The sequence below is a fragment of the Hordeum vulgare genome, chromosome 4H, assembly GCF_904849725.1.
Source record: "Hordeum vulgare subsp. vulgare chromosome 4H, MorexV3_pseudomolecules_assembly, whole genome shotgun sequence".
In the NCBI taxonomy this organism is placed as follows: domain Eukaryota; kingdom Viridiplantae; phylum Streptophyta; class Magnoliopsida; order Poales; family Poaceae; genus Hordeum; species Hordeum vulgare.
Genome location: NC_058521.1, coordinates 405,099,291 through 405,123,255, shown reverse-complemented (window position 1 = coordinate 405,123,255; position 23,965 = coordinate 405,099,291).

Genomic DNA, 23,965 nt, shown 5'->3' with positions numbered 1-23,965 from the left:
GCAGCCCATCTAGGGCAAGGGGCGGCGGACAAGGGTGCAGAGGTGGTGGCGCCCTAGGGTGGGCTTGCCCACCACGCCTAGGGTTATCCCACCACCCTCTCTCTTGCACCTTGGGCTGCCGGTGGTGGCGCACCATCCCACATATGGGCTGGTTCCCGTCCACCTTTTGGCCCAAACACCCTTTCGTGGCTGTAGGCCCTTCCCGGTGGACCCCGGAACCCTTCCGGTGGTCATGGTACATTACGGTGTCGCCCGAAACAGTTCCGGTGACCAACTTCCTATATATCATTCTTTACCTCTGGAACATTCCGGAACTCCTCGTGACGTCCGAGATCTCATCCAGGACTCCAAACAACCTTCGGTAACCATGTATACTATTTCCCTATAACCCTAGCATCATCAAACCTTAAGTGCGTAGACCCTACGGGTTCAGGAGACATGCAGACATGACCGAGACACCTCTCCGGTCAATAACCAACAGCGGGGTCTGGATATCCATGTTGGTTCCCACATGTTCTACGATGATCTCATCGGATGAACCACGATGTCAAAGATTCAATCAATCCCGTATGCAATTCCCTTTGTCTACTGGTATGATACTTGCCCGAGATTCGATCGTCGGTATCCCCATACCTTTTTCAATCTCATTACCGGCAAGTCTCTTTACTCGTTCGCAACACATTGCTACCTCTTGACCTTGCATTGGTTTTTCCCTTGAAGATGAAAGGGTGATACAGCACAGTAGTGGTAAGTATTTCCCTTAGTTTGACAACCAAGGTATCAATCTAGTAGGAGTATCAAGATAAGGCACCTATGTACCTGCGCAAAAAACAAACAAACTTGCACCCAATGCTATAAAGGGGTTGTCAATCCCTTCACGATTATTTGCAAGGTGAGATCTGAATGCGAAAAGTCCAACAAAGTAATTGTGTAGATCTGAAAATATGATGTGAAGTAGACCCGGGGGCCATAGTGTTCACTAGAGGATTCTCTCATGATAGCAAGTATTACGGTGGGTGAACGAATTACTGTCGAGCAATTCATAGAATCGCGCAAAGTCATGATGATATCTAAGGCAATGTTCATACATATAGGCATCACGTCCGAGACAAGTAGACATATACTTTCTACATCTACTACTATTACTCCACACATCAACTGCTATCCAGCATGCATCTAGTGTATTGAGTTCATAACAAACAGAGTAACGCCTTAAGCAAGATGACATGATGTAGAGGGATAGATTCATGCAATATGATATGAACCCCATCTTTTTACCCTAGATGGCAACAACATGATGTGTGCCTCGCTACCCCTTCTGACACTAGGTGAGGACACTGCACTGTATGACCCCAAAACCAAGCACTTCTCCCATTGCAACAATTATAGATCTAGTTGGCCAAACAAAACCCACAACACAAAGAGAATTACAAGGATACGAAATCATGCATATAAGAGATCAGAGGCGACACAAATAATATTCAAAGATAATCTGATCATAAATCCACAATTCATTGGATCTCGACAAACACGCCACAAAAGAAGATTACATCGGATAGATCTCCATGAAGATCATGGAGAACTTTGTATTGAAGATCCAAGAGAGAGAAGAAGCCATCTAGATACTAGCTATGGCCTCGAAGGTCTGTGGTTAACTACTCACGCATCATCGGAGAAGCAATGGTGTTGACGAAGAAGCCCTCCGTGTCTAAATTCCGCTCCGGCATGGCACCAGAAGGTGCCCCAGATGGGATCTTGCGGAGACAGAAACTTGCGGCGGCGGAAAAGTATTTTCATGGCTCTCTCCGGTGGTTTTGGATTTTTAGAGAATTTATAAGCGGAAAAAGTAGGGCAAAGGAGCCACGGGGGCCCACAAGCCTGTTAGGCGTGCCCGCCCCCAGGTCGCGGCTAGGGGGCTTGTGACCTCCCCCGAGGTCCTTTGCCTTGGTTCTCAAGTCCCCTCGTGTCTTCGCTTATGGAAAAAATCATTCCGCATGTTTTATTCCGTTTGGACTCCGTTTAATATCTCCTCTAAAAAAGGTCAAAAACACGGAAAAACCCGAAACTGGAACTTGGCACTGAGTTAATAGGTTAGTCCCAAAAAACATATAAAATAGCGTATTCATGCATACAAAACATCCAAAGTGGACAACATAATAGCATGGAACCATAAAAAATTATAGATACGTTGGAGACGTATCAAGCATCCCCAAGCTTAACTCATGCTCGTCCTCGAGTAGGGAAGTGATAAAGACTTAATTTTTTATGTGGAATGCTACCTAACATATTTGTCCTTTGTAAGTTCTTTCTTGTAGCATGAATGTTCAGATCCGTAAGATGTAAAACAATAGTTTACTATTGACATGAAAACAATAATACTTCAAGCATACTAGCAAAATGATCATGAACTTTTGAAATAACAAGGCCGAAGAAAGTTATCCCTACAAAAGCATATAGTATGGCTATGCTCCATCATCCACACACAACGAATTTAAATCATGCACAATCCCGATATTGGCCAAGTAATTGTTTTCGCACTCTTACTTTCTCAAACCTTTTTCAACTCTCACGCAATACATGAGCGTGAGACATGGATATAGCACTATAGCTGGAATAGAGTGTGGTGGAGGTTGTGAGGCAAAAAGGAGGAGATGGTCACATCGACTCGGCATCTATACCATGGACTCACATTAGTCATGAAGAACTCATATACTTATTGTGAAAGTTTTATTAGTAATCGAAACAAAGTGCTAAACGCATACTCCTAGGGGAAGGGTTGGTAGGTGTTAACCTTCGCGCGATCCCAACCGCCACACAAAGGATGACAATCAATAAATCGATCATGCTCCGACTTCCTAACATAGCGGTTCACCATACGTGCATGCTACGGGAATCACTAACCTCAACACAAGTATTTCTAGATTCACAACACCCTACTAACATAATTCGAATATTACCGTATCCATATCTCAAAAATAATTGTGAGGAATGAGACTTCTCTTACTAACCAATGCACTTGAATATGGAAGTTTTTATTATATCCTCTCTGGATGCCTATCATCTTTAGGACTACTTTCATAGCACACGCCAATTACCAAGTTACTTAGAGAGAGCACTCTCAAAAAGATACAAGTGAAGATCAGAGTTTTTATTTCTTCAAAATATGACACCGCCGTGCTCTAAAAAGATCTAAGTGAAGCACTAGAATAAAGTTAACTAGCTCAAGAGATATAAGTGAAGCACACGCGAGCTAAATGGCCTAACTCAAAAGATATAAGTGAAGCTCAATGAGTATTCTAGAAAATTCATGATGAGTGCATGTCCCTCTCAATAATATGTGCAGCAAGGATGATTGTGACAAAACAAAAAGAAAAGACTCCTATAATACACGATGCTCCAAGAAAAACACATATCATGTGATGAATAAAAATATAGCTCCAAGTAACGTTACCGATGGATTGAAGACGAAAGAGGGGATGCCTTCCCGGGGCATCCCCAAGCTTAGGCTTTTTGGTGTCCTTGAATTTGTCATGGGATGCCTTGGGAATCCCCAAGCTTAAGCTCTTTCCACTCTTTATCCCATTGTCCATGAGAACATCACCGAAAACTTGAAAACTTCACAACACAAAACTTAAACAGAAACACATGATATCATTAGCATAAGAAAACAAACCACCAACTCTTTAGGTACTGTAGTAAACTTGATTTCTATTTAGATTGATGTTAGATTACTGTATTCTCACTTTTCCAACGCTAGTACCCCCGATACTATCCATAGTTTCATCAAAATAAGCAATCAACACAACAAAAACAGAATCTGTCAAAAACAGACCAGTCTGTAGAAATCTGTATACTTCGTATACTTCTGGTATCCCAAAAATTCCGAAACATTAGGAAAATTAGGGAAATTTGCATATCAACCAGCAGCAAAAAGAATCGACTCAAAATCTCTTTCTTTATAGGAACTAAAAATAATTTCGTGAGCACAAAGTTTATGTCTTTTTCAGCATGATCAAACAACCATCACCAAAACTAATCATAAAGGTTTTACTTGGCACAAACACAAAACAAAACACAAAAAACACAATAATAATAGGATTATGATGGTGTGGACACAACAAAACAGAAAGCAAAAAAGCAAAGATAAATTCATTGGGTTTCCTCCCAACAAGGGCTATTGTTTAACGCCCTTAGCTAGGCATAAGGCGATAGAATCAAGTATCATCGTCTTTGGTGCTCAAACCATAAGTTTCCCTCATCATGGATTCATAAGGCAACCTTATTTTCTTTCTAGGAAATTATTCCATGCCCTTCTTTAATGTAAATTGAAATCTAATATTCCCTTCATTCATATCGATGACAGAACCAATAGTCCTAAGGAAAGGTCTACCAAGAATGATGGGACATGTGGGATTGCAATCAATATCAAGCACAATGAAATCTACGGGTACATAGTTCCTATTTGCAATAATAAGAACATCATTGATCCTTCCCATAGGTTTCTTAACAGTAGAATCCCCAAGATGCAAATTAAGAGAGCACTCATGAATCTCATTGAAGCCTAGAACATCACATAAAGACATTGGAATAGCGGAAACACTAGCACCCAAATCACACAAAGCATTGCATTCATAGTTTTTAATCTCGATTTTGATAGTAGGATCCCACTCATCATGAAGTTTTCTAGGAATAGATATCTCCAACTCAAGTTTCTCTTCAAGAGATTTCATCATAGCATCAACAATATGATCTTATTTTGGATATAAGGATGTGGAGATTTTAGCATGGATTGCATCAAGGAAATATATTTAATCAAAGGGCAACTCTCATAATTGAATTCCTTGAAATCCAAAGTAGTAATTTCATTACTACTCAAAGTTTTGGTATCCTCTACTCCACTTTCAGTGCTTTTAGCATCAAGATAAATTGACTCCGAATCATTGGGGCGTTTCTCAACCAAAGTGGATTCATATCCAGCCCCATCATTATTAGGATTGACATTAGAAAACAAGGATTCAATAGGAGTCACACCAAGCACTTTATGATCTTCGTGATTCTCATCATGAGAACACGCCTTTTTAAGCCATTCATGTCTAGCACGAATTTGGGCGGTTCTTTCTTTACTCTCATTCATGGAAACACGCATAGCTTTCAGAGTTTCATCCATATTAATCTTGGGAGGAGCACATCTCAAATTCAAAGCATCAATATCAAGAGACATTCTATCAACGGTCCTAGCCAAGTCATCAATTTTGTGCAGTTTTTCTTCTATGGACGCATTGAAAATCTTTTGCGAGTTGATAAACTCTTTAATATTACTCTCAAGATCAGAGGGTAATTTATTCTAATTTCCATGAGCATTGTTGTAGGAATTTCCAAAGTTATTAGAGGGATTACTAGGAAAAGGCCTAGGAATAAAGTTAACTCTATAAGCATTGTTGTTGCCAAAATTATTCCTACCAACAAAATTAACATCCAAGATTTCATTGCTATTCTCAATCAAGGAAGACAAAGGCTGTAACATACCAAATTTTGGAATGTTAATATAATTATTAGATTGATTTTTTGTTTGTTTGAGTGATTGAAACTTGAGTGAAATTTGAAACTTTTTAAAAAACTTTTGAATCAGAGGGGATAAAATGACTTTCCCCTTTTTCCTATGAATTCAAATTCATCCATTTAAAATCAATGAGAGAAGATGACATGACTTCTTCAACTATAAAGAATTTGAATCAAGGTGACATTGGAATTCCTTTCGATTTTTATTTTGCAGTTCTATTTTTTTTCCCATTCAAGAAATGTCGGGAATAAATTCTTGCCAAGCAAGAAAGAGAGGAGAAACATGACCCTCCAAAACGAGGAACATTCATTGAAATATTTTGAGCCAAGACAACCAAAATTTAATTGATAAAATATTTGCAAAAAGAAACAGAGCATTTTGGAATTTTCTGAAAAAAACATTTTTTTAAGTTTTTATTTTGGCCGTGGAAAAATGTCCATCTTTTTGGATTTATTTTTCTGAAAATTTTAATATATTATATTCCGAGCATATACTATTTCCTTTTATAGGTTTTATTTCATGTTTTTAATTAAAAGGGAAAGATATCTCTTATTTTAGAAATGTACTTGGGCCACGTTAGGAAACGCATCAGGCCCAGATACCCCTTCTTCTTCCTCCTCTCGTTCCCTTCCTTCCGAGGCAATGTCAGAAGCTGCCTAGAAGCTTCCCTCCCCCGATTCGCGAGATATGTTGCCTCACCTCGCCTCCCACCACCACTATAGGAGAGCCCCGACTCTCCTTGTTCCATTTTTCGCATCACCTCGCCTTCTACCTGCCCGTAGCCACGACGCCACCATCCTCATCTTCCTGTCAAGAACGGAGTGCAGTAGCTCTCGTGGCGCTTCCCCATCGCCCCTGCCGAGCCTCTCCAGCGCCCCCACCCCCTACCGTGCTACACCACGCCTCCACCTCACCCTCGTCTCCCCTCCCCCCTGCCGGCCAGCACCACCTCGCGCCATTCTTCCTGTCGCTGGACAGGAGCACTGCCAGGAGCGAGCAGGAACAACCCTGACGCCCCCTCCCCACCCCACGACGCCCCGAGGCCTTCCCCACATCACCGACCCTCCTCTGCCGATTCCCCAACCCGCCGGCGACGTCCCCACCTCACCGGAGCAGCCACCTCGCCGGAGTTCTTCCTCTCTGTCAACCACAGTGAGCTTCATAGAAATCCCGTCACATTTTTTTTCAAAAAAAGAGCAAACTTGTAAAATTCATATCTATTAGTTTATAACTCCGAATTAGGTGATTCTTTTTGCGTTAGATCATAATTTTCTTGTAGTTTCCGAAAACATATTAGTTGCCTATGTTTGAAATTTCAAAATTTGAATTAGAACAGATTTAGTTTAAATCTTGTTTTGCTTATTCTGGGAGTTTAAAAATAGCTTTTAATTTAAACTTTTTGCTGTTGTTTCCTAGTGATCATTTCTTTCAGTAGTTTAAGTTTCAAAAAAAATTAAATATTTTTACTTGGGGTTTTTACCAAAACAGATTATGTTTTAGTTCTTTTAGGATTACGGCTATTTCTTTTTCTATAATTGTTTTTAAATTATTTTCTTTTATATTTCAGAAATTTTATATTTTTTCTGTTAGTTAAGAGTAGGTTTTCAACAAATTTTTATTTTTATTTTTATTTGTTATCATGAAATCAATTCTAGTTCTCTAATAACTTGCAATTGATTTTCCTACTAGATTAACTCCCATTTGAAAATACTTTCAAATAGTTTTATGAAAAATACTTGATTTTATCTTAGTTAAATTGATATTTTATTCTCTGTTATTTTACTATTTTAGTGTTTTATTTTCAGTTAGAACAAAAACTATATAGTGTTTGATGTAGTAGAAGGTCCGTAGCTTCTTTGAAGTTTCCTTTGGATTTTTATCCGCTCTCTCTTATTGATTTTTGATTGCATCAACTTTTATTGCTGTTTGTTAATTGATTGCTAGAATGATTGCTAGTGTGAGTGCTTATGTGAATACTATGTTTGTTGTATAGAATTCATCGGAGAGTGACAAATAGTTCTATCAAGTTATTTCTCGAGAACGATAATTCTTCTTCTTCAACCTCATCAGGCAAGTCACGTTGATCATATTTTACCTATGTTTTATATGCATTGTAGTTCTACCTTTCCTCACCCAATTGCATGCAAAGTGGGTACTTGGAAAAAAAATTGGATCTTGATGTAGTACCATGTGGTAGACACCCACCCCCTTGTTACTTTGGTCGGGACGTTATTATGCTATGCTCCTAGTAGACGGGGTTTTGGTTAAGTGTTTACCATGAGTGTTGTGAGAACTTAATAATCAAGAAATGAAGACTCCAAGATTTGCAAGACCTCAGAACAAAATATACCTCTGGGTGAAGGACGGTTTAGATGGGCTCCCTGGAGAAACCAGTGGACGACCCGGGATGCATGGGGAAGCGCCATGATATCTTGCGGAAAGCTTCACCCAGGCTCAAAGAGACGGATGGACATTTTCAGGACCCAAGGCTTACCTGCACAGCCACAAGTCATTATGGGCTCTGGCTTGGTTGGACAACGTGGCGACTCTGGACAGGCAGTGCTAGCAGATGTAGAAGAACGATAGGATTGGATGGGCACCGACAGGGGAGCAGAGGGACCCATTGAAAGACCATGTTTTGATCATCCGGTCTTCAAACACCCTGAAGTGCGAGGACATACACGGAGGCGATCAAATCTTGTGGGGAACATGTGCAAAACTCTGCAGAGTACTCAAACCTAATCGATTAGCCCTGTCCATGGTCATGGACAACTTGAGCCAAAGGAACTGGAACTATCTGAAATTCTCAACACCATTATATATATTTGATGTGGGTAATATTGATTTAACTGGGTATGAGAACTTGTTGGCGGAACCATCTCATTAACAACTAACACGTAGTAATATTTTGCTTTTTAGCCCCTCTCTTGTTGTTGGAGAAAACTTTGCTTTCCTCTAAAAACTTACAGCCCCACCTGCCATATATGCATATAGTATAGATGATATTTTTACCCTCTCTTTTGTGACTTGTCGGCATATTCAATATGTTGACCTACACGGCTGCAACGTCTTATGTTGCAGATACTTTCTTCGACGAGTAAGAGTACGATTCAGGGTTACGGTCTGCAGTTAACTTGCCGTTGGTGTTTATTGGGACTCCGCTCCCTTGACTGTTTCCGCTGAGATTTTAAGGTATATATCAGTTTTACGTTATTACATGTGATTGCACTTTGATATATACATTGATGTACTGTGTGTGCCAGCATACTGATCCAGGGATGGCACAGATACACAGAGGCTTGACTCGTTTTGAGTCGGGTCGCTACAAAGGCATATCATTTGGATCTAGAGGATCACCTTTACTAGCAAACAATTTCATTAACTCATCCATCTTAGCACTCAAAGAGTTAATTTCTTCTGTAGCATGCACTTGTTTACTAGTAGGTGACCTTTCAGTGTGCCATTGAGAATAGCTTGTCATGATATTATCTAGGAGTTTTGTGGCTTATCCTAGTGTGATTTCTATGAAAGTTCCACCGGAGGCGGAATCCAAGATATTTCTAGAAGCAAAATTCAAACGAGCATAGAAGATTTGTATAATCATCCAAAGACTCAAGCCATGAACGGGACAATTTCTAATCATAAATTTCGTTCTCTCCCAAGATTGTGCAACATGTTCATGATCTAGTTGCTTAAAATTCATGATATCATTAAGGAGAGAGATAATCTTAGCCGGTGGAAAATACTTGGATATATAAGCATCTTTACACTTGTTCCAAGAATCAGTACTATTTTTGGCTAAAGATGAAAACCAAGTTTTTTGCTTGATCTCGTAATGAGAACGGAAATAGCTTCAATTTAATCACATCATTATCCACATCTTTCTTCTTTTGCATATCACATAACTCAATGAAGGTATTAAGATGGGATGCGACATCTTCACTAGGAAGGCCGGAAAATTGCTCTTTCATAACAAGTTTAAGCAAGGAAGCATTGATTTCATATGATTCTGCACTAGTGGCGGGAGCAATCGGAGTACTAACGAAATCATTATTATTAGTATTCGAGAAGTCACACAATTTGGTGTTTTCAGTCATGGTTACTCAGCAAGCAGACAAGCACACGAGCGAACAGAAAGCAAGCGAAAGAAAAGGGCGAACGAAAAAGGAAAATATTTTTGTAATTTTTTTCAGAAGTGGGGGAGAGGAAAATGAGAGGCAAAAGGAAAATAATGTAAATGCAAGAGCTGAGTTTGCGAGAGTTACTTGGATATGCTTCACTTTGAATACTCCCCGGCAACGGCGCCAGGAATTGGCACGTTGACGGGAGACTATTCTTGACTTGATCCTCGCCGACAGCGGCGCCAGAAATTCTTCTTGCTACCTCTTGAGCTTGCGTTGGTTTTTCCCTTGAAGAGGAAAGGGTGATGCAGCACAGTAGGGATAAGTATTTCCCTCAGTTTCAGAACCAAGGTATCAATCCAGTAGGAGTATCAAGATGAGGCACCAATGTACCTGCGCAAAAACAAACGAACTTGCACCCAACGCTATAAAGGGGTTGTCAATCCCTTCATGATTATTTGCAAGGTGATATCTGAAGGCGAAAAGTGCAACAACGTAATTGTGTCGATCTGAAAATATGATGTGAAGTAGACCCGGGGGCCATAGTGTTCACTAGAGGCTTCTCTCATGATAGCAAGTATTACGGTGGGTGAATGAATTACTTTCGAGCAATTGATAGAATCGTGCAAAGTCATGATGATATCTAAGGCAATGATCATACATATAGGCATCACAGCCGAGAAAAGTAGACCGATACTTTCTGCATCTACTACTATTACTCCACACATCCACCGCTATCCAGCATGCATCTAGTGTATTGAGTTCCTAACAAATAGAGTAACGCCTTAAGCAAGATGACATGTGATGTCAGTTGTGCTTCCCTGGCAACGGCCACAAGAATAGTCGTGTCAACGGCACCAGGAATCCTTCTGCTACGGCTATGGAGCCTTGCGTTGGTGTTCCCTCAAAGCGGAAAGGGTGATGTAGCACAGCGGTGGTAAGTATTTCCCTCAGTTTGAGAACCAAGGTATCAATCCAGTGGAGGAGTATCACAAGATCCTGTACAAACACAAAAGCTTGCTCCCAACGCTATGAAGGGGTTGTCAATCCCTTATAGATTGTTCGCCAAGTGAGAACTGAAAGCAACAAAGTAACAAAGCAAAGTAAAAGCGGAGGTGTAAACGATGGATGTGAATAGACCCGGGGGCCATAGTGTTTACTAGTGGCTTCTCTCATGAAAGCAAGTAGACGGTGGGTGAACAAATTACTGTCGAGAAATAGATAGAACCGCGCAAAGTCGTGACGATATATATGGCAATGATTATATCTATAGCCATCACGTCCAAAACAAGTAGACCGATACTTTCTGCATCTACTACTATTACTCCACACGTCGACCGCTATCCAGCATGCATCTAGTGTATTAAATCCAAAAGAACAGAGTAACGCCTTAAGCAAGATGACATGATGTAGATGGACAATCTCATATCAACGACAGATCCCATCAAGTTACCCTTGATGGCAACTACTTAATGTGTGCCTTGCTGCCCCTACTGTCACTGGGAAAGGTCACCACATGGTAGAACCCAAAACCAAGCACTTCTCCCATTGAAAGAATCATAGATCTAGTTGGCCAAACAAAACCCAAGACTCGGAGAGACTTACAAGGATATCAAATCATGCATATAAGAAATCAGCAAAGACTCAAATATATATCATAGATAATCTGATCACAAGTCCACAATTCATCGGATCTCGACAAACACACCGCCAAAGAAGATTACATCGGATTGATCTCCATGAAGATCATGGAGAACTTTGTCTTGAAGATCCAAGAGAGAGAAGAATCCATCTAGCTACTAACTACGGACTCGTAGGTCTGAAGTGAACTACTCACAAGTCATTAGAGGGGCGATGATGATGATGAAGAAACCCTCCAACTCCAAAGTCCCCTCCGACAGGGTGCCGGGAAGGGTCTCGAGATGAGATCCTGTGGAAACGGAAGCTTGCGGCGGCGGAAAAGTATTTTCGAGGCTCCCCTGATTTTTTGTTTTATTTTAGGGAATATATAGGCCAAAGATCTAGGTCAGGGGGCGGCCAGGGAGGCCACAAGCCCTGCCACCGCCGCCTCCCCCTGGTGGCGGAGTGGGAGCTTGTGGGATCGCTGGAGCCCACTTGGCTTGGCCTAGAGGCCCCCTGATCGTTGTCCGTTCGGGAAAAAAATCATTTCGGGGATTTGATTACGTTTGGACTGCGTTCCGAAATCAGATCTGAAAAGAGCCAAAAACACAGAAAAAACAGGAACTGGCACTTGGCACTGAATTAATAAGTTAGTCCCAAAAAGATATAAAAGGTGCATAAAACATCCAAAGATGACAAGATAACAGCGTGAAACCATAAAAAATTATAGATACGTTTGAGACGTATCAAGCATCCCCAAGCTTAACTCCTACTTGTCCTCGAGTAGGGAAGTGATAAAGAATGAGTTTTTGATGTTTTCATGCTATGTAGCATAGATGTCCTTTGTAACTCCTCTTATGTGACGTGAATGTTCAGATCCATTAGATTCAAAACAATAGTTTGTTATTCACGTGGAAACAACAATAATTCAAGCAAACTAGCAAGGTAATCATGAACTTTCAAAATAACAAGGTCAAAAGAAAGTTATCCCTACAAAAGCATATAGTATGGCTATGCTCTATCATCATTGCACAACGAATTTAAATCATGCACAACCCCGGTATTGGCCAAGTAATTGTTTCACACCTTTACTTCTCAAACCTTTTCAACTCTCACGCAATACATGAGCGTGAGCCACGGTTTTAGCACTATAAGTGGTGTGGAGTGTGATGCAGGTTGCAAGACAAAAAAGGAGAAGATAGTCACATTAACTAGGCATATCAATGAGCTGTGGAGATGCTCATCAATAGATACCAATGTGAATGAGTAGGGATTGACATACAAATGATGCACTAGAGCTAAGAGTATGTGAAAGCTCTTAAAGAAAACTAGTGGGTGTGCATCCAACTTGCTTGCTCACGAAGACCTAAGGAAATTTTGAGGAAGCCTATCATTGGAATATACAAGCCAAGTTATATAATGAAAATTTCCCACTAGCTATATGGTGGTGACAAAACGAGAGACTCTCAATCATGAAGATCATGGTGCTTAATATGCACAAGTACGGAAAAACTGGTAGCATTGTCCCTTCTCTCTTTTTCTCTCATTTTTTTTATTTTCTATTTTTTTGGTGGGCTCTTTGGCCTCTTTTATTTCCTCACATGGGACAATGCTCCATTAATGATGATCATCACACTTTCAACTCAAAACTTAGAGCAACTATGACTCTATATGGAATGCCTTCGGTAGTGTACCGTGGCAATGATCTAGCATGGCATAGACATCAATGGAAACATCATGCTAGCTATCTTAAGATCATGCAATGGCAATGTAGACGTGGTGGTACATGTCATGGTGGTAGTTGCATGGCAATATATCTCGGAATGACTTTGAAAAAGCCATAGTAGGTAGGTATGGTGGCTGTTTTGAGGGAGGATAATGGTGGGTTTTGTGCACCAGCGAAAGTTGCACGGCACTAAGAAGATAGTGATGGTGGCAGGTGAAAGTGCATCTAAACCATGGACTCAACATTAGTCATGATGAACTCATATACTTGTTGCAAAAGTTTTATTAGTAATCGAAACAAAGCGTTCAACGCATACTCCTAGGGGAAGGGTTGGTAGGTATAAGCCATCGCGTGATCCCGACCGCCACGCAAAGGATGACAATCAATATACTAATCATGCTCAGATTTCATCACATAGCGGTTCACCATACGTGCATTCTACGGGAATCACAACTTCAACACAAGTACTTCTAGATCCACAACACCTTACTAGCATGACTTCAATATTACCATAACCACAACTCAAAACTAATTGAGGTGAATCAAACTTCTCTAACTATTCAATGCACATGAAGGTGGAAGTTTTCGTATCCCTTTGGATAACTACCCCTTTTGAGACTACTTTCAAAGCATAGATCAACTACCAAGCCACGCACCGCTGCGCTCTAAAAGATATAAGTGAAGCACACGTGAGCTGAATTGTCTACCAAAAGATATAAGTGAAGCTCGACAAAATCACGTTGTGTGCATGTCTCTCTCTCTAGGTGTGCAGCAAGGATGATTGTGTCACAACAAAAATAAAAGACTCCTAACATACAAGACTCTCCAAGCAAAAACACATAACATGTGGTGAATAAAAATATAGCCCCATGTAACGTTACCGATGGATTGAACACGAGAGAGGGGATGCCTTCACGGGGCATCCCCAAGCTTAGGCTTTTACGGCATCCTTGAATCTCTTGGGGTGCCTTGGGCATCCCCAAGCTTTAGCTCTTGCCACTCTTTATCTTTTTGTCCATAAGAACTTCACCCAAAACTTGAAAACTTCACAACACGAAACTTAAACAAAAACTCGTGCTAACATTACTATGAGAAAGCAAACCACCACTTCCTTAGGTACTGTAGCAAACTTAAATTCTACTTATGCTGATGTTGGGTTACTGTATTTTCAATATTCCATGGCTAATTACCCCCCCCCCCCGATACTATCATAGTTTCATCAAAATAAGCAACCAACACAACAAAAAACAGAATATGTTAACAGCAGACCAGTATGTAGCAACATGTATATTTCGTATACCTCTGGTACTCCAAAACTTCTTACAACTTACGATAGTCTGAAGAATTTGCATAGCAATCAGCAGAAAAAAGAATCAACTCAAAAGCTCTTACAGAAAAAAAAACGAAAATTCTTTTCGTGAGTATAAAGTTTCTGTCTTTTCCAGCATGACCAAACGATCATCCCCAAGACTAATCATAACGGTTTTTCTTGGCACAAACGCAAAAAGAAACACAAAAAACACAATCATAACAGAATTATGAAAGTGTGGAAAACACAAAACAGAAAGAAAAAGGATAGATTCGTTGGGTTGCCTCCCAACAAGCGCTTTTGTTTAACGCCCTTAGCTAGGCATTGAATGATGCTCTCACAAAAGACAAGAATTGAAGCACAACGAGAGCATCCTAAAGCATGTGAAAATCACATCTAAGTCTAACATACTTCCTATGCATATGCATTTTATAGGAAAATAGATTGTCAAGACAACCAATAGTTGCCATATGCAAGGAAGAAGAAAGAGACAATATCAATCTCCACATAACGAGAGGTAATTTGGTAAGATGAAAGTTTCTACCACAATATTTTCCTCTCTCATAGCAATTACATGTGGGATCATATTCGAATTCAACAATGTAACTATCACAAAGGATATACTTTTCATGATCCACATGCACGCAAAGTTGACGCTCTTCAAAAATAGTGGGACTATCATCAACTAAAGTCATGACTTCTCCAAACCCACTTTCAATATTATTGCAAATATCATATTCATCATGAGGTTTGAACAAATTTTCAAGATCATAAGAAATATCATCACCCCAATCATGATTATTGCAACAAGTAGTGGACAAAGCAAAACTAGCATCCCCAAGCTTAGGGTTTTGCATATTTTTAGCATGATTGTCACTAATAGAGTTTATAGTGAAACCATTGCAATCATGCTTTTCATCCAAGGAGCTCTCATGAATCACTTCATAAGTTTCTTCATCACAATTTTCAGATTCACGCATCTCAAGCAAAACTCCGTAAAGATAGTCAAGTGCCCTCAACTCACTAGCAATTCGTTCCACATAAGTGGGTATCTTAAAGAGATTAGCTAGTGGATGAAGATCCATATCAATAGATTTTCAGCAAGCGAAGATGCAAGCATAATGAAGGCACATGGGACACAAGAGAACAGAAAGCAACCGAGTGAAAAGGGTGAACGAAAAGGCGAAGGAGAAAGGCAAATGAAAACGACATATGTGAAGTGAGGGAGAGGAAAACGAGAGGCAACTGGCAACAAAAGTAAATGCAAGAGATGAGTTTGTGAGACCTACTTGGATAGATCTTGATCTCTCCTCCCCGGCGACGGCGCGTGAAATACTTCTGATGTCAGTTGTGCTTCCCCGGCAACGGCGACAGGAATAGTCGTGTCGACGGCACCAGGAATCCTTCTGCTACCGCTATGGAGCCTTGCGTTGGTGTTTCCTCGAAGCGGAAAGGGTGATGTAGCATAGCGATCGTAAGTATTTCCCTCAGTTTGAGAACCAAGGTATCAATCCAGTGGAGGAGTATCACAAGATCCTGCACAAACACAAAAGCTTGCTCCCAACGCTATGAAGGGGTTGTCAATCCCTTATAGATTGTTCGCCAAGTGAGAACTGAAAGCAACAAAGTAACAAAGCAAAGTAAAAGCGGAGGTGTAAACGATGCATGTGAATAGACCCGGGGGTCGTAGTGTTTACTAGTGGCTTCTCTTATGAAAGCAAGTAGACGGTGGATGAACAAATTACTGTGGAGCAATTGATAGAACCGCGCAAAGTCGTGACGATATCTATGGCAATGATTATATCTATAGGCATCACATCCAAAACAAGTAGACCGATACTTTCTGCATCTACTACTATTACTCCACACATCGACCGCTATCCAGCATGCATCTAGTGTATTAACTCCAAAGAACAGAGTAACGCTTTAAGCAAGATGACATGATGTAGATGGACAATCTCATATCAACGACAGAGGCCATCTTGTTAGCCTTGATGGCAACTACTTAATGTGTGCCTTGCTGCCCCTACTGTCACTGGGAAAGGTCACCACATGGTAGAACCCAAAACCAAGCACTTCTCCCATTGCAAGAATCATAGATCTAGTTGGCCAAACAAAACCCAAGACTCGGAGAGACTTACAAGGATATCAAATCATGCACATAAGAAATCAGCAAAGACTCAAATATATATCATAGATAATTTGATCACAAATCCACAATTCACCGGATCTCGACAAACACACCGCCAAAGAAGATTACATCGGATAGATCTCCATGAAGATCATGGAGAACTTTGTATTGAAGATCCAAGAGAGAGAAGAAGCCATCTAGCTACTAACTACGGACACGTAGGTCTGAAGTGAACTACTCACGAGTCATTGGAGGGGCGATGATGATGATGAAGAAGCCCTCCAACTCCAAAGTCCCCTCCGGCAAGGTGCCGGGAAGGGTCTCCAGATGAGATCTCGCGAAAACGGAAGCTTGCGGCGGCGGAAAAGTATTTTCGAGGCTCCCCTGATTTTTTGCTGCATTTCAGGGAATATATAGGCCAAGGATCTAGGTCAGGGGGCGGCCAGGGAGGCCACAAGCCCTGCCACCGCCACCTCCCCCCGTGGTGGCGGAGTGGGAGCTTGTGGGCTCCCTGGAGCCCACTTGGCTTGGCCTAGAGGCCCCCTGATCTTCTTCCGTTCGGGAAAAAATTCATTTCGGGGATTTTATTCCGTTTGGACTCCATTCCAAAATCAGATCTGAAAAGAGCCAAAAACACAGAAAAAACAGGAACTCGCACTTGGCACTGAATTAATAAGTTAGCCCCAAAAAAGATATAAAAGGTGTATAAAGCATCCAAAGATGACAAGATAATAACGTGAAACCATCAAAAATTATAGATACGTTTGGGGCATATCAACATGATGTAGAGGGATAGATTCATGCAATATGATATAAACCCCATCTTTTTACCCTTGATGCCAACAACACGATGGGTGTCTCGCTACCCCTTCTATCACTAGGTGAAGACACCGCACGGTATGAACCCAAAACCAAGCAGTTCTCCCATTGCAAGAATTATAGATCAAGTTGGCCAAACGAAACCCACAACACGAAGATAATTACAAGGATACGAAATCATGCATATAAGAGATCAGAGGAGACTCAAATAATATTCATAGATAATCTGATTATAAATCCACAATTCATCGGATCTCGACAAACACACCGCAAAAGAAGATTACATCGGATAGATCTCCATGAAGATCATGGAGAACTTTGTATTGAAGATCCAAGAGAGAGAAGAAGCCAAATAGCTACTAGCTATGGACCCAAAGGTCTGTGGTGAACTACTCACGCATCATCGGAGAGGCAATGGTGTTGATGAAGAAGCCCTCCGTGTCCGAATCCCCCTCCGGCAGGGCACCGGAACGTGCCCCAGATGGGATCTTGCGGAGATAGAAGCTTGCGGCGGTGGAAAAGTATTTTCTTGGCTCGCTCTCGAGGTTTTGGATTTTTAGAGAATTATAGGTGGAAGAAGTAGGGCAAAGAAGCCACGGGGGGCCCACAAGCCTGCTAGGCGCCCCCCAGGTCGCGGATACGGGGCTTGTGACCTCCCCCGAGGTCATTGCCTTGGTTCTCAAGTCCCCTGTGTATCTTCTGTTATGGAAAAAAATCATTCCACAGGTTTTATTCCGTTTGGACTCCGTTTAATAGTCTTCTCTGAAAAAGGTCAAAAACACGGAAAAAACAGAAACTGGCACTTGGCACTGAGTTAATAGGTTAGTCCCAAAAAGATATAAAATAGAATATTCATGCATACAAAACATCCAAAGTTGACAAGATAATAGCATGGAACCATCAAAAATTGCAGATACGTTGGAGACGTATCACACATCATCCCGTGGCTAACTCCTTAGCCACACTGAGCTCAGTATGATGATGAATTACAGAGTAGGCCCAGATATACCTCTCTGTCACACGTAATGACCAATCCCAGTCTCGATTCGTACAAACCAACAAACACTTTCGGAGATACCCATAGTGCACCTTTATAATCACCCAGTTATGTTGTAACGTTTGATACACCCAAAGCACTCCTACGGTATCCGGGAGTTGCACAATCTCATGGTCTAAGGAAATGATACTTGACATTAGAAAAGGTTTACCAGAAGAACAACACGATCTAATGCTATGCTTAGGATTGGGTCTTGTCCATCACATCATTCCCCAATGATGTGATCCCGTTATGAATGACATCCAATGTCCATGATCAGGAAACCATGATCATCTACTGATTAATGAGCTAGCCAACTAGAGGCTCACTAGGGGCACATTGTGATCTATATATTCACACATGTATTACGGTTTCCAGTTAATACAATTATAGCATTAATAATAGATAATTATCATGGACAAGGAAATATAATAATAAACAATTTATTATTGCATCTAGGACATATTTCCAATAGTCTCCCACTTGCACTAGAGTCAGTAATCTAGTTCACATCACTATGTGATTGCAATGAATCCATCACCCATATAGTTTTGGGGTTCGATCATGTCTTGCTTGTGAGAGAGGTTTATTAGTCAACGGGTCTAAACGTTTCAGATCCGTGTGTGCCTTAAAAATCTCTATATCTTTCTATAGATACTGCTACCATGCACCATTTGGAACTATTCCAAATGACTGCTCCACTATAGGAATCCGGTTTATTACTCAGAGTTATCCAAATTAGTGTCAAAGCTTGCATCCACGTAACCCTTTACGACAAACTCTTTAATCACCTCCATAATCGAGAAAAATCCCTTAGTCCACTAGTTTACTAAGGATAACTTTCACCGTTGTGTAGTGATCCATTCTTGTATCACTCTCGTACCCCTTGACTGACTCATGGAAAGGCACACTTCAGGTGCGGTACACAGCATAGCATACTATAGACCCTACGGCTGATGCGTAGGGGACGACCTTCGTCCTTTCTCTTTCTTCTTTCGTGGTCGGCCTTTTGAGTCTTACTCAAATTTACACAATACAACACAGCCAAGAACTCCTTTTTTGCCGATCTATTTTGAACTCCTTCAATAACTTGTCAAGGCATGCATTTCATTGAAAGTTCTATTAAGCACTTTGATCTATATCCATAGATCTTGATGCTCAATGTTCAAGTAGCTTAATCCTGGTTTTCCTTGGAAAAACACTTTTCAAACAAGCCTATATGCTTTCCAGAAATTCTACATCATTTCTGATCAACAATATGTCAACCACATATATTTATCAGAAATTATATAGTGCTCCCACTCACTTATTTGGAAATACAAGTTTCTCATAAACTTTGTATAAAACCAAAATCTTTGATCATCTCATCAAAGCATATATTCCAACTCCGAGATGCTTGGTCCAGTCCATAGAAGGATCGCTCGAGCTTTGAATACTTGTTAGCGTCCTTTAGGATCGATAAAATCTTCTAGTTGTATCACATACAACCTTTCCTCAAGGAAACCGCCGAGGAAACAATATTTTGACATCCTATCTGCAGGATTTCATAAATGATGCAGTAATTGCTAACATAATCCCAACAGACTTTCATCATCGCTACGAGTGAAAAAGTCTCATCGTAGTCAACTCTTTGAACTTTGTCGGAAACATCTTTGCGGCATGTCGAGCTTTCTTAATGGTGACTTTTCACCATCATCATCTGTCTTCTTTTTAAAGATCCATTTGTAGTTAATAGTCTTACGACCATCAAGTAGTTCTTCGAAAGTCTACACTTTGTTTCCATACATGGATCCTCTCTCGGATTTCATGGCATCGAGCCATTTGTCGGAATCCGGGCCCACCATCGGTTCTCCATAGCTCGTAGGTTCATTGTTGTCTAGCAACATGACCTCCAAGACAGGGTTACCATACCACTCTGAAGTAGTACGCGTCCTTGTCGACCAATGAGTTTTGGTAGTGACTTGATCTGAAACTTCATGATCACTATCATCAGCTTCCTCTTCAATTGGTGTAGGCGCCACAAGAACAACTTCCTGCGCCCTGCTACACACTGGTTGAAGTGATGGTTCGGTAACCTCATCAAGTTTTCACCATATTCCACTCAATTATTTTGAGAGAAACTTTTCCTTGAGAAATGACCCGTTTCTAGAAACAAACACTTTTGCTTCCAGATCTGAGATAGGAGGTATACTCAACTGTTTTGGGTGTCCTATGAAGACGCATTTATCCGCTTTAGGTTTAAGCTTATGAGGCTGAAACTCTTTCACATAAGCATCGCAACCCCAAACTTTTAAGAAACAACATCTTAGGTTTCTCTAAACCATTGTTCATACGGTGTCATCTCAAAGGAATTACGTGGTGCCCTATTTAAAGTGAATGCGGTTGTCTCTAATGCCTAACCCAAAAATGATAGTGGTAATTTCATAAGAGACATCATATTATGCACCATATCTAATAGGGCACGACTATGACATACAGACACACCATCAGACTATGGTGTTCCAGGTGGCATGAGTTGTGAAACAATTTTCACGTGAAACCATTTTCACATTGTCTTAAATGTTACCAAACTCTAAACTCAGATATGTTTACTTCCATGATCACATCGTAGACATATTATCCTCTTGTCATGATGATCTTCATCAACACTCTGAAATTACTTGAACCTTTCAATAATTCAGACTTGTGTTTCATCAAGTAAATATACCAGTATCTACTCAAATCATCTATGAAGTAAGAACACAATGATATCCACTATGTGCCTCAGTACTCATTGGAATGCATACATCAAAATGTATTACTTCCAACAAGTTACTATCTTGTTCCATCTTACTGGAAAAAAAGGTCTTTCAGTCATCTTGCCCATATGATTTGCATGTCTCAAGTGATTGAAAATCTATTGAGTCCAATCGATCCATCTGCATGGAGTTTCTTCATGCAGTTATACCAACAGGCTTGGTTTGCATGTCTCAAACGTTTCAAAAACAAGTGAGTCCAAAGATCCATTAGGATGGAGCTTCTTCATGCATCTTATACCAATATGACTTAAATGGAAGTGCCACAAGTAAGTGGTACTATCATTACTACTTTATATCTTTTGGCAAGAATATTATGAACATGTGTACCACTACGATCGATATTCAATAAACCGTTCATTTTAAGTTCAAGACCATTGAAGGTATTATTCAAGTAAATAGAATAACCATTATTCTTTTAAATGAATAACCGTATTGCAATAAACATCATCCAATCATGTCTATGCTCAACGCAAACACCAAATAAAAATGATTTATGTTTAACACTAATCCTGATGGTAGAGGGAGCGTGCGATGTTTGATCACATCAGCCTTGGAAACACTTCCAACACACATTGTCACTTCGCTTTTTAGCTAGTCTCCGTTTATTCCGTAGCTTTTATTTCGAGTTACTAACCTTTAGAAACTGAACTAGTATCCAATACCCTTGTCCTACTAGGAGTACTAGTAAAGTACACATCAATATCATTTATATCCAATATACTTTTGTCGACTTTGCCAGCCTTCTCATATACCAAACATCTAGGGTAGTTCGGTGACTGTTCCCCTCATTATAGGAGCACTTAGTCTTGGGTTTGGGTTCAACCTTGGGTCTCTTCACTAGAGCAGCAACTGGTTTGCCGTTTCACAAACTATCCCTTCTTACCCTTTGCCCTTCTTTGAAACTAGCGGTTTTACTAACCATCAACAACTGATGCTCCTATTCGATTTCTACTTTCGCGGTGTCAAACACTACGAATAGCTCAAGGATCATCATATCCATCCCTGAGACATTATAGTTCATCATGAAGCTCTAGTAGCTTGGGTCTCTTCACTAGAGCAGCAACTGGTTTGTTGTTTCATGAAGTATCCCTTCTTGCCCTTGCCCTTCTTGAGACTAGTGGTTTTACGGACCATCAACAATTGATGCTCGTTTTGATTTCTACTTTCGCGGTGTCAAACATTGCGAATAACTCAAGGATCATCATATACATCCCCGATATATTTATAGTTTATCATGAAGCTCTAGCAGCTTGGTGGTAGTGACTCTTGAGAACTATCACTATCTCATTTGGAAGATCAACTACCACTCGATTCAAGCGATTGTAGCACTCACACAATGTGAGCACATGCTCAACAATTTGAGCTTTTCTCCCTTATTTAGTAGACATAGAATCTTTTCGGACGTCTCATACCTCTCAACAAGGGCACGAGCATGAAATCCCAATTTCATCTCTTGGAACATCTCGTATGTCCCGCGACGTTCGAAACGTCTTTAGCGCCTCAATTCTAAGCCGTTTAAGCATTATGCACTGAACTATCATGTAGTTATCAAAAACGTGTATGTCAGATGTTCACAACATCCACAGACGACGCTTGGGGTTCAGCTCACCGAGCGGTGCATTAAGGACACAAGACTTTTGTGCAGCAATGAGGATAATCCTCATTTAACGGACCCAATCCGCATAATTGCTACTTCTATCTTTCAACTAAGTTTTCTCTAGGAACATATCAAAAACCCGTAGAGCTATAGAGCAAGTTATAACATAATTTGCAAAGACCTTTTGACTAAGATAATTGAGTTCATCTAATCAAATTACTAATGAACTCGCACTCAGATCGACATCCCTCTAGTCATCCAAGTGTTACATGATCCACGTCGACTATCCCATTTCCGATCATCACGTGAGATGGACTAGTCATCAATGGTGAGCATCTTTATGCTGGTCGTATCTACCATACGACTCAAGTTTGACCTTTCGGTCTCCCGTATTCGAGGCCATCTCTGTACATGCTAGGGTCGTCGAGTCAACCTAAGTGTTCTGCATGTGTAAACTGGCTTACACCCGTTGTATGGAAACATTAGAATCTATCACACCCGATCATCACGTGGTGCTTCGAAACAACGATCCTTCGCAACGGTGCACACTTAGGGGAATACATATCTCAAAATTTTAATGAGGGATCATCTTATCTTTTCTACCGTCATTCTAAGCAATAAGATGTAAAACATGATAAACATCACATGCAATCATATAGTGACATGATATGGCCAATATCATCTTGCTCCTTTGATCACCATCTCCGGGGCACCATGATCATCATTGTCACCGGCATGACACCATGATCTCCATCATCATAATCTCCATCATTGTGTCGCCAACTATTACTTCTACTACTATAGCTAACGGTTTAGCAATGAAGTAAAGTAATCACATGACGTTGCATATCATACAATAAATTAAGGCAACTCCTATGTCTCCTGCCGGTTGTCATACTCATCGACATACAAGTCGTGAATCCTATTACAAGAACACGATCAATCTCATACATCACATCGTTTTGGCCATATCACATCACATAGCATACCCTGCAAAAACAAGTTAGACGTCCTCTAATTGTTGATGCAAGTTTTACGTGGTTGATTAGGGTTTCTAGAAAGAACGCTTCTTACCTACGTGACAGCCACAACATTGATATGCCAATGCTATTTACCCTTCATAAGGACCCTCTTCATCTAATCCGATCCAACTAAAGTGGGAGAGACAGAAACCCGCTAGCCACCTTATGCAACAAGTGCATGTCGGTCGGTGGAACCATTCTCACGTTAGATTATGTGTAAAGTCGG